Source organism: Rhinoderma darwinii, chromosome 4 (genome assembly GCF_050947455.1).
Source record: "Rhinoderma darwinii isolate aRhiDar2 chromosome 4, aRhiDar2.hap1, whole genome shotgun sequence".
Lineage (NCBI taxonomy): Eukaryota > Metazoa > Chordata > Amphibia > Anura > Rhinodermatidae > Rhinoderma > Rhinoderma darwinii.
This window is the reverse complement of record NC_134690.1, coordinates 111,825,405-111,836,613: the sequence shown is the minus strand read 5'-3', so window position 1 is coordinate 111,836,613 and position 11,209 is coordinate 111,825,405.

Sequence of the window (11,209 nt, the reverse complement as noted above, 5' to 3'; positions counted from 1 at the left end):
TACGCCCCCATTCAAATATAATTTAGTAGGCAGCTTCAGTTCACTTCACATGTTGTTCACAGGTTTTCTGGTTTAATGTAAATGAAGCTTATTCATTGTATGAGGCAATGAAAATGTTTTCTCTGTATTATTCTCTACCTCTTTGCCATGTACTTAAATAGTGTTACCTTTTGCAGTCATTTCTTTTTTTATCGGAATGTACACTTACAATGGCTGGAAGTGTTGCATAGAAAATAGCAGCAGCCCATGTGACATCAAGGTGACCATTGCCCCTGTACTTAGGTTTCAGTGTAATGTCAACTTGCAATGGGGAGCAGTACATCATTTTTCTTATAAAATGATTTATGCACACATAATACTTCCTTCCCGTGTGGGGAATACGATGCAGCCTGTCATTCATTCATTCACACAAAACTTGGCATATCATAGAACTAAGAAATAGAAGCAGGAACTACATGGCAGAGAAGCAAGTCAGACAAGCGTAATTTATGCTGGCCTCAGAAATGTAAAGATAAAAGCTTCAGAAAGTAAGTGCTTTTACTACCAATAAAAACACAGAACTGTACGTCAACATGCAACTATGATCTAGCAGAAAGCTAAAGGGAAAATGATCATTTCATGTTGGCCATTCAGCTGCTCTTACAGAGCTGATCACTGATCTGGCTCATAGAGGGGGGTCCCGAGTTGGGGACCCTTATCTATGATGTCCAGGGGTGTAGCTAAAGGCTCATGGGCCCCGATGCAAAAGTTCTCATTGCCCCCCCCCAAACTTCTCATGGCCCCCCCCCCCAAACGTCTCATGGCCGACAGCTTGCAGCTTTCAGTTGCATCTCTGGGTCTCCTAAGTGACCCAACATTGCAGCACTAGCAGCCAGGAGCGTCACTAAGGTCTTAAAATGTCAGGGGAAATAGGCCCAATACATATGTCCCCCCCAAGAAAATGTGTGTGTGTGTGTGTGTGTGTGTGTATGTGTGTATAGGAGACAGCATATCTATAGCACTACAACCCTATAAACCAGTGGCGGACACAGACTGCAAAAGGCCCCTGTGCAGATAATGTGCCAGGGCCCCCCCGCCCCCCCCCCAATACCGACAAAGTTACCTAAACATATATATGCATATAAAAATAAACCTTACTAATAAAAATTATGAAGGAAGATTTATATTGTACATTTTATTACCAGTTTAGAACACAAGTAACACATTTTTTTCCGGGTTAAATTCTTATCTAAACTAAGTCCCTAAATGTGGGCAAAGAAAATGAAAAACCTATACTCACCTCCTCCGGCGCCTCCGTTCCCCCTCCGCAGCCCCTATCCCTTTCTGTGTTTACAAAGCTGCTGTGGTGACGCGCGGTCGATGGCACATGACCGCTGCAGCCAATCAATGCCCTCAACAGCGATTTGCTGTGGAACTACTGTCCTCAGCAGCACACCAATGAGGAGTTATTGGCAGCAGCGGTCACGTGCCATCGGCAGCGCGTCACCAGTGCAGCCTTGTACACTTGTAACACAGACCGAGACAGGAGGATGGGGGCTGCGGCGGGTGAACGGAGGCGAGGGAGGAGGTGAGTATAGTTTTTTTATTTTCTTTGCCCACATTTAGAGACTTAGGTTAAATTGAATCATTGAATATAACACAAAGCACTCATGCAACTGAGATGCAATAATTTAGATGATCTTATCATGCTTAGCTTACTGCACTGTTACCTATCAAGCAGGACTGAATCTCAATATGTCACATACGGAATGTAAAAGTATTGCCATGAGGAATCAATGAAAAAAAAGCAAAACATTTTTAAATAAATAATACTTACTATACAAAGCTAATAAACAATACTGTGTACTTAAACTTACACAACAAAGCCGAATCAAGGCAACTGAAAAGTAGTCAACCATACAATGTAGGCATAGAAAAACGTATGCAAAAGAGCAAAACTCAATCTGTTTAGGCAGATAACTGGGAATATTTGATCCTGTCATTTACTGGTCTGTCTGAGAGTTGATTGATTCACTTAAAACTCCTCCTTCTTGCCTTCCTTTCTGCAAATTCATCAATGATCTTATTCAAGTCAATCATTCTAGCACGTTCATTTTCTATGGACAACATAGCCAATCCGCTTAACCTTTCTTGTCCCATGGTAGACCGCAAGTAGTTCTTGATTAGTTTTAGTTTTGAGAACGAGCGTTCAGCACTAGCCACTGTTACTGGCAATGTCAAGAACAAAATATATGCTGTGCACACTTCTGGAAAACTTGTAGATAACACACTGTTTTCAACAATTAATAGCTTGGCTATTTCTTCTACAGTGGTCAGTTGTGCAATTTGTGATTTTAAGCACGTTCTGAAAGAAATGAGTTGTACAGGGAGAGCTGGTGAAAAGTCATTTTTGAAATGCTTCACAAGATTCTCTCCGTCATTCTGAAGTTCCTCATCAGTTGCTGACAAAAGTGAGCTGGGAAGGATTGCTTTAAATTTTTTCACTGTTGCATGAAGACTTTGGAATCTTTGTTTTAGTTGCATTATGATTGTGTCTAGACAGGAATTGTAGATGTTAACCTGGAAGTACCTCTCAGCATCGTTGAGCCGTTCATCTTGACACAACTCATCAAACTGTCGTTTTACACGTTTATTTCTTCTTTTTTCAAATATAACTCCTATGCCCCACTTTTCTGATAATTTTATGGCACTGTCTTTCGCTCCCTGATAGTCACTTCTGAACTTTTGAAAAACTTCAACTGCGTTCTGAAGTAATTGTGTTGCTTTTTCTATATTTGTGTCTTTGGCTTGCAAACACTTTGAAATTGGTCCTACAACATCCAGAATCCTTGACTGCAGGACAACCATCATCACAAACTCAAAGGAGCTGATGTTCTTTTTTAGACTAGAGGCATCGTTGATGTCACTGGAATTTTTGTCTGACTTCAGGATGATTTTTGTCAGTGCCTTTAGTATATCCGTGTAACGGTACCTCAGTGCTGTGATGGAATCATTCCTGGAAGACCATCTAGTTGGACACAGTCTCTTCAGCGTAATGTTAGCAGTTTCAGATGCAGAAGATATTTCTGACAATAATGCCCATCTTTTGATACTGTTTCCAAAAAACTGGTACAATTTTTCGATTACATCATAAAATTTGTTTATTTCTGGGATGTATCGGACAGAATCGTTTAAAGCAAGGTTTAAATTGTGAGCTGCACAATGTATATACTGTGCACAAGGTTCCCTTTTAGAAATTCTTGCTTGCACGCCTGTATATATGCCACTCATGTTTGCTGCACCATCATACCCTTGTCCACGACATCTACTTATGTCAAGACCCTTATTTTCAATACTTAATACAATTTCTTTTTCAAGGCTTGCAGCGGTCTGATCCGTGATGGCATGAAATCCGAGGAAAACTTCATTTATCTTTAATGCTGTAACAGTATTCTGTTGATTTGTTTCAACTGTCACATAACGAAAAATCTGACTAAGTTGGTCAGTTTTAGAAATGTCTTGTGTTGTATCTATTATTATGGAAAAAAATGGAGAGCTCTTGATCTCATTAACAATATCCTGCTCTATCTTCTTTGACAATAAAGCAATTATCTCATCCTGTACTCTATGGCTAAGATACCGGACAGATCCCCTTGGCATTTCCAATAACTGCTGCAGAGTAGAGTCATACCTTGCTAGCAACTGAATAAAAGACAAAAAAACACCGCTGTTTGCTTGGCCTATCACTTCTGTGTGACCTCTGAAAGGAAGATTACACATTGCTAGTGTTAATGTCACATTAATCACTCTGCCAAGCACTTGCCTCCAGAAGTTTTTTTGCTTTCTAATTTCCCTTTCGTTTTCTTCATCTACAGTACCGTGACTGCGCCACTGCTGCATCAACATGCAAGCATGAATGTGCTGCATGGAGCTTTCATGATAATGCACTGCCTGTGTTAGATGGGACCAATTTCTCATACCATTCACCCATGCTGAATTGTAGGCACCACAGGTACGATCAGCAAAAAGCCAACATGGTTCACAGTAGGCACAGTCTAGTTTTGGAGAATAGCACAACCATGAACGTTGGAGCAATACTCCAGCTTGTGTTCTCTTAGTGTAAAATGTATGGGAAAAACAACGTCCTCCCTGTTTTTGGTCTCGTGGAAATGTTATGAGTGGCCTACAAGACCCCTGAGAAATGATGAATCTCTTTGTTTGACTGTCTGTAAGCTCTGATGGGAAATTACCACGGTCTGTTGGAAATTTATCAGCAATTGTATCATGACCTTCATCATCTACAAATGTTTCATCCAGATATTCTCTGGAAGGTTCCTCACTCTGACTCTCTATAGTAACTGCTTCACAGGATTCGTTATTCGACGCTGTCTCTGAGCACTCTGCATTTTCTGAAGCCTCAGTAGATATATTTGGTAAGTTTTCATTCTCCTCACCCTGGCCACTTGCCTGTGCACTGCTTTCACATTCTTCTATAAAGCTGATCTGACCACTGTCACCAGAAGTGCTGCTGCAGGGGGCTGGTATCTCACTCTGTTCTTTCTCAGCCTGTTTAAGAAATGAACTAATTTTTGGTAGTTTAGCCGTCTGCGCTAACTCGTCCTTTCTTTGTCTGCGCTTTTAAGCACCACTTTTAGGTTTTGGGCCAGGCGCCATTCTGAAAAGTAGATGGTAATTTATGTTTACTATGTTATGAGTAAATATTATAGCCTATTTAACAAATATGATGTTATACCATGTTCACCTCTGCGTCAAGGTTTCCTTCATAAATGGAAACCATGGCACAGTGCCGGATTCATCAAATAACGGACACCAGCATTCCACCTCGGTGTCTGTCATTTTGACGGGAAAAATAACGCTGCATACAGCACTATTCTAGTAAAAATTACGGAATCTGCGATGGAGGCTCCGACACAGATGTGAGCACTGTGTTTGCACTTCATTCTTCATAGGTTGTCATGCCCTATATATAGCAGATTTGCTTTGCTGTGGATTTCATCTTTTGCAATGCAAAGGGGAAAAGCCATAAAAAATGCACATGGAACATGTAGCTGAACATTCCCTTTGTACTGGTGGGGGATGTACATTATCCACCATTTTTTCAGAAATGCTGCACTGGCATTGTTACAGGGGCATTCTGAATTGTATTTTTTAATGGCACCATTTTGGAGCCAAATATAGTTATACATCATGTATTGTATAACTTTTATATATATATATATACAGTATATATATATATTTTTTTTTTTTTTTTGGGGGGGATAATGGTTAAAAAAAAGTCCATTGTTTTGGGCTTTTTACGGGGTTTACCATAAAGTGTAAATAACATGTTGACTTTATTCTGCGCATCAGTATAATTACGGAAGTACCAAATTTATATACAGGTATTTTATTGTATGTTTTTTTTACTTTTGCACAATAAGAACTCTTTTAATTGTTTTTGTGTCGCCGCATTCAAAGACCCATAGCATTTTTATTTTACTGTTGACGGAGCTGTGTGAGGACTTGTTTTTTACAGGATAACTTGTAAATTAGTATTAGCACAAAAAAAATAAAAAATCTATAATGGTTCCATCGGAGTGTCCGTCATTTTACCTGACACAATAGCACAGCATGCTTAGTGAATAGGTTCCGTCGGGCACGGTCATGTAACGGAGATTGAATTCCGTTTTCTTGCTCCTCTGACGGAACAGGAAAACGGAATTCTGGACGCAAGTGTGAATCCAGTCTAAGGTCACACGTGGCAGCCATTGGGCGGGCGGATATATTTAGATCTCCATGCTTCAGCCAAGGGATCCCAAGCCTGGGAACTGCGGGGCATTTAATGACTGCAGCTTTGCTGCCCTGCTTACTGACTGACGTTAAGGCTTCTTCCTGCAGTGAGTGATCATCCAGTGCACACAAGACAGTGTAATAAATGACACTGTCTTGTGCACTGGAAAATGTACAACTACTGCAGTGTCAGTGCAATGATATTATTTACTATACATAAATATATATATACATACTGCCTCTCTCTCTCCATATACATACTGTCTGTCTGTAGCTGCTGTAAATATTGCAGCAGGGCTTCTCCACTCCACTAATGGCTCTCTGTGGCTGTGTGTCGCTGTCAGCTCTGCTCTGTCCACAAGTAGCCGAAGAACTGTGGAAGCGAGCAGCAGAGAGCAGAGCGCAAACTCCCCCCCCTCGCCAGCTGAACTGCGCCTTGCCGGCGCCACATTTCACAAGAACTGAACTGTGGCAGAGCGCAAAACTCCCCCCCCCTCCAGTTCAACAGCTGATCGGCGCCCTGCCGGCGAGCAGCTATGTGTAATACACGCTGCTCGCTCTGGCAACTAATATGCCACGGGGGACTGAACTGTCGCAAAACTCCCCCCCCCCGAACAGCTATGTAATACACGCTGCGCCACGGGGGGGGGGGGGGGGTGCTGATGGGCCCGTAGCTTCTGTCCACGGGCCTCCGACTCAGTGATAGGCCCAGCTACTGTCCACGGGGGGCCCGCTGATGGGCTCGCAGCTACTGTCCACGGGCCTCTGTCTCAGTCCTCAGCATCGCGCAGCTGAGAACTGAGTCGGCCAGCAGAGGAACGGGCCCCCTTCCCACGCGGGGCCCTTGTGCAGCTGCACCGGCTGCACATGCGGTATGTCCGCCCCTGCTATAAACTATGGATAGGATTTGCTTCTTTATGTGTTATTCATTATTTTTGTGTGTTTGTGTTATTTTACAGGTTTGGTCGTTGGACTATGTCGGATTCGAGGACTACTTCAATGACAGCGTTTTTTTTATTCTCAATAAAATGGTTAATGAGGGTTGTGTGGTTTTTTTTAATTTAAATAAAATATTTTTTCTATGTAATAAAGTTTTTTTAAACTTTATTATTACCACCTTAGTAATAGCTGCTAGCTGATTGACAACGTCCATTACTAAGATGGGGCTTAATGTTATGCTGGTGCAGAGGCTAACACTAACCCCCATTATTACCCTGGTACCCACCGCCACCAGGGGTACTGGAAAGAGCCTGGAAAGATCTGTAGTGATGGTCGGGCACTGGGGCGGCCGCAGGCTGGTAGTATTAGGCTGTGGAAGGCCAAAAACAGTGACCCTTCCCACCCTGGTAATGCTGCCCGCTGCGCTGTTTCTGGCCTTTCCCAGCCTGATAATACCAGCCCGCAGCCGCCCCAATATCCGACCATCATTACAGATGGTCAAGTACTCGATCGTATCAGGCTCTTCCTGGCACCCCTGGTGGCTGTGGGTACCAGGGTAATAATGGGGGTTAGTGTTAGCCTCTGCAGCGGCTAACACTAAGCCCCACCTTAATAATGGACGCTGTCAATCAGCCGGCGGCCATTACTAAGGCAGTAGTAATAAAGTTTAAAAAACACAAAGACATAGAAAAAATATTTTATTGAAATAAAAAATCCTCTCACAACCATTTTATTGATAATAAAAAAGCCGTCATCGAAGTAGTCCTTGAATCCGACATAGTCCAACGACCAAACCTGTAGAAAAACACAAACACAAAAAAAACGATTAGTAACACATGTGGTAGGCTTAGATACAGGGCCCATGTGTGATACTGTCTGTTGGACCCTGTATCTAAGCCTACTACAAGGTAGGCTTAGATACAGGGTCCAGCAAACAGTAATCTTATACAGTATAAGATTACTGTCTGCTGGAGCCTTGTATCTCAGCCTACCATGTGGTAGGCTTAGATACAGGGTCCAACAGACAGTATCACATATGAGCCCTGTATCTAAGCTTACCATGTGGTTATGTATGATGCTTAGATACAGGGTCCCAGCAGACAGTAATCTTATACAGTATAAGATTACTGTCTGCTGGGGCCCTGTATATAAGCCTACCGTGTGGTAGGCTTATATACAGGGCCCATCAGACAGGATCACACATGGGCTCTGTATCTAAGCCTACCACGTGATCACAGGGCCCAGCAGACAGCATCACACAATCTGTGATCCTTTCTCCTGGGCCCTCTAAGCTTGAAACATCGTAGGCTTAAAAGGGGTTGTCCAGTCCCTAAACATTGATGGCTTATTCTCAGTTTAGGCCATCAATAGCTGATGGGTCGGGATCCGACTGCCGGGACCCCGCCAATCTGCTGTTTTGAAGGGGCCACGGCGCTTGCATGAGAGCTGCTTCCCTTTCATTTCCCTCACTTGCTCACACTGTAAGTCGCCGACATGGATTCACAATGTGAGCAAGTGACCGAAATGAAGGGGAAGCAGCTCTCGTACGAGCTCTGCGGCCCCTTCAAAACAGCTGAGTGGCAGAGTCCCGGGAGTTGGACCCCGACCTATCAGCTTCAGCAGACAGGGATATTAATCTTACCCTCCTCTTCAGCCGCAGCTCCTGTCCTGACTTTATCCCCGGTCGGGATGTTGTGCGCGGTACATAGTGTTGTGATATCATGCGCTGCGCACATCGCTGTGACGTCAGGACTTCTGCTGCGCTCCGGAACCAGGCGTGTAAGTACTCTCGCGGCCCCAGTTACTATAGTAACTTTTTATTGATGTGGTGCGGGGGGCACAATTGCGACTGCTGCGACCCCTATAGCTACGCCACTGATGATGTCCATATGGTCTAATTGCAGAGGTGGGATTAAAATTTTTACCAATACGTTCTCTGCATAAAGACATGAATGCCCAGGGGTGGGGCGTGGTCGAAGTGTTTCGCAGAGTGTTGCGCCATGAAAAGTTATTCTAATAATCAAACAAAATAATATTACAAATACACCATATATTAACGTGAACTCTAAATATTTTTTCTTTATATCAGTCATTTCCTAGAAACTTTTTGAACTTGTCCAAGCTGTCCAAGCTTGTCCAGAATGTTTGAGTGGATTGCCCCACTATGTATATAATTACATAGGAATAAAAACATACCCACAATCATTCTAATAAACTAACCCATTATGTATAGACCAATATGTGCACATTCAATATCCTAAGCGTGCTCAGCCCATTTAGTTAGGCTGTGCACTGTGGTAGAGGACAGTGCAGCGTGCGCAGTAGGCCACAACAAGTCTTTTGGCTAATGCAGATATACTGTGCCAGAACCAAGCTCAGTACATATATACAGCGCCAGAACAAAGTCTGGTACATAAATACAGAACCAGAACCAAGCTCATTACACACACACACACACACACACACACACACACATATATATATATATATATATATATATATAGTACAAGAACCAAGCTCTGTACATAAATTCAGCTTTAGATCCAAGCTCAATACATAAATACAGTACCAGAACAAAGATCAGTACATATATACAGCACCAGGACAAATACAGCTCAGCACAAAGATAATTTGCTCATTTTTCCTTCCCGCCTTCCAAAAGCCATAACCTCTTTGTTTTTTTGTTGACACAGCCTTATGAGGGCTTGTTTTTTGCAGGACAAGTTGTAGTTGTACCGCATAATGTACTGGGAAGCTGAAAAAAACATTATTTGTGGGGTGAACTGGCAAAAAAACAGCGATTACGGCATTTTTCGGGGGGTTTTGTTTTTACGGCGCCCATCAGGCGATAAAAACAACATTCTACAGGTTCATACGATTATGGCGATACCAAATTTATATGTTTTGTTTTATGTTTTGCCACTTTTAAAAAAAACAACTATTTGCTAAAATAAAAATATGTTTTGTGTCGCTATGTTCTGAGAGTCATAATTTTTTTATTTTTCCGTTAATTTCGTGAATTGAGGGCTTAATTTTTGCGAGGCGAGCTGTAGTATACCATTTTGGGGTATAAGCGACTTTTTGATCACTTTTTATTAAAAAATGTTTCAGAGCTAAGGTGACCAAAAACCAGCAATTTGTGTGTTTAATCATTTCTTTTTTTACGGTGTTCACCGAGCGGGTTAAACAATGCTATATTGTGATAGTTCGGACTTTTACGGATGCGGTGATACCAGTTATATTAACTTTTATTTTTTTTAACATTACTTTAGGGGAAAAATGAGAAAAGTGCTTTTTTTTAAACTTTTAGGGTATGTGCACACGTAGTGACCAAAAACGTCTGAAAATCCAGAGCTGTTTTCAAGGGAAAACAGACCCTGCTTTTCAGACGTTTTTTGACCAACTCGCATTTTTCGCGGCGTTTTTCGCGCCGTTTCCGCGGCGTTTTTTACGTCCGTTTTTGGAGCTGTTTTCATTGGAGTCTATGAGAAAACAGCTCCAAAAACGTCCAAAGAAGTGTCCTGCACTTCTTTTGACGAGGCTGTATTTTTACGCATCGTCGTTTGACAGCTGTCAAACGACGACGCGTAAATAACAGGTCGTCTGCACAGTACGTCGGCAAACCCATTCAAATGAATGGGCAGATGTTTGCCGACGTATTGTAGCCCTATTTTCAGACGTAAAACAAGGCATAATACGCCTCGTTTACGTCTGAAAATAGGTCGTGTGAACCCAGCCTAAATACTTTTTTTTTTTAAACATAAAAAAACCCTTTATTTAACTTTTTTTATTAGCCCCCCTAGGAGACTTGAACCAATACTAATCTATTGCAGAGCTTCAAAGGAGTTCAAAGATGGCAGCACTGGGGGCCTATATTAGGCCCCCATGCTGCCATGTCAACCATTGTAAATGTCTGAAAGCATAGTGGGGGGGGGGCGCGATGGCGTGTTTCAGGGGGCGCCCCCCTCATTCTAACATATTAAATGCCGCAGTCAATGCCACGATTGACCGTAGCATTTAAGGTGTTAAACGGGCGGAATTAAAGTGAACTTTGATTCCGCCCGCTGGAGTGAGGTATCGGCTGTGTAACACAGCTGTCACCCGCCGAGTATGAAGCACGCTCAACCCGTGAGCACGCTCCATACTTTCCCTTGGCGACAGCAACGTAATTTTTTCTAGCCAGTAAAAATTGATGGTCTATCCTCAGGATAGGGCATCAATAGCTGATGGGTCGGGGGTCCGACACCCGGGACCCCCCGCTGGTCAGCTGTTTTGAAGTGGCCGCTGCTTTAGCGGTGATTCACAAATATTGCAGCCTTTTCTCCTATTGAAGTGAATACATTTTTATTTGCTAGAAAAGCCCTTTAACCCCTTCCCGCTTTGGCCACTTTTGACCTTCCTGACAGAGCCTAATTTTTCAAATCTGACATGTTTCACTTTATGTGGTAATAACTTCGGAATGCTTTCACCTATCCAAGCAATTCTGAGAATGTTTTCTTGT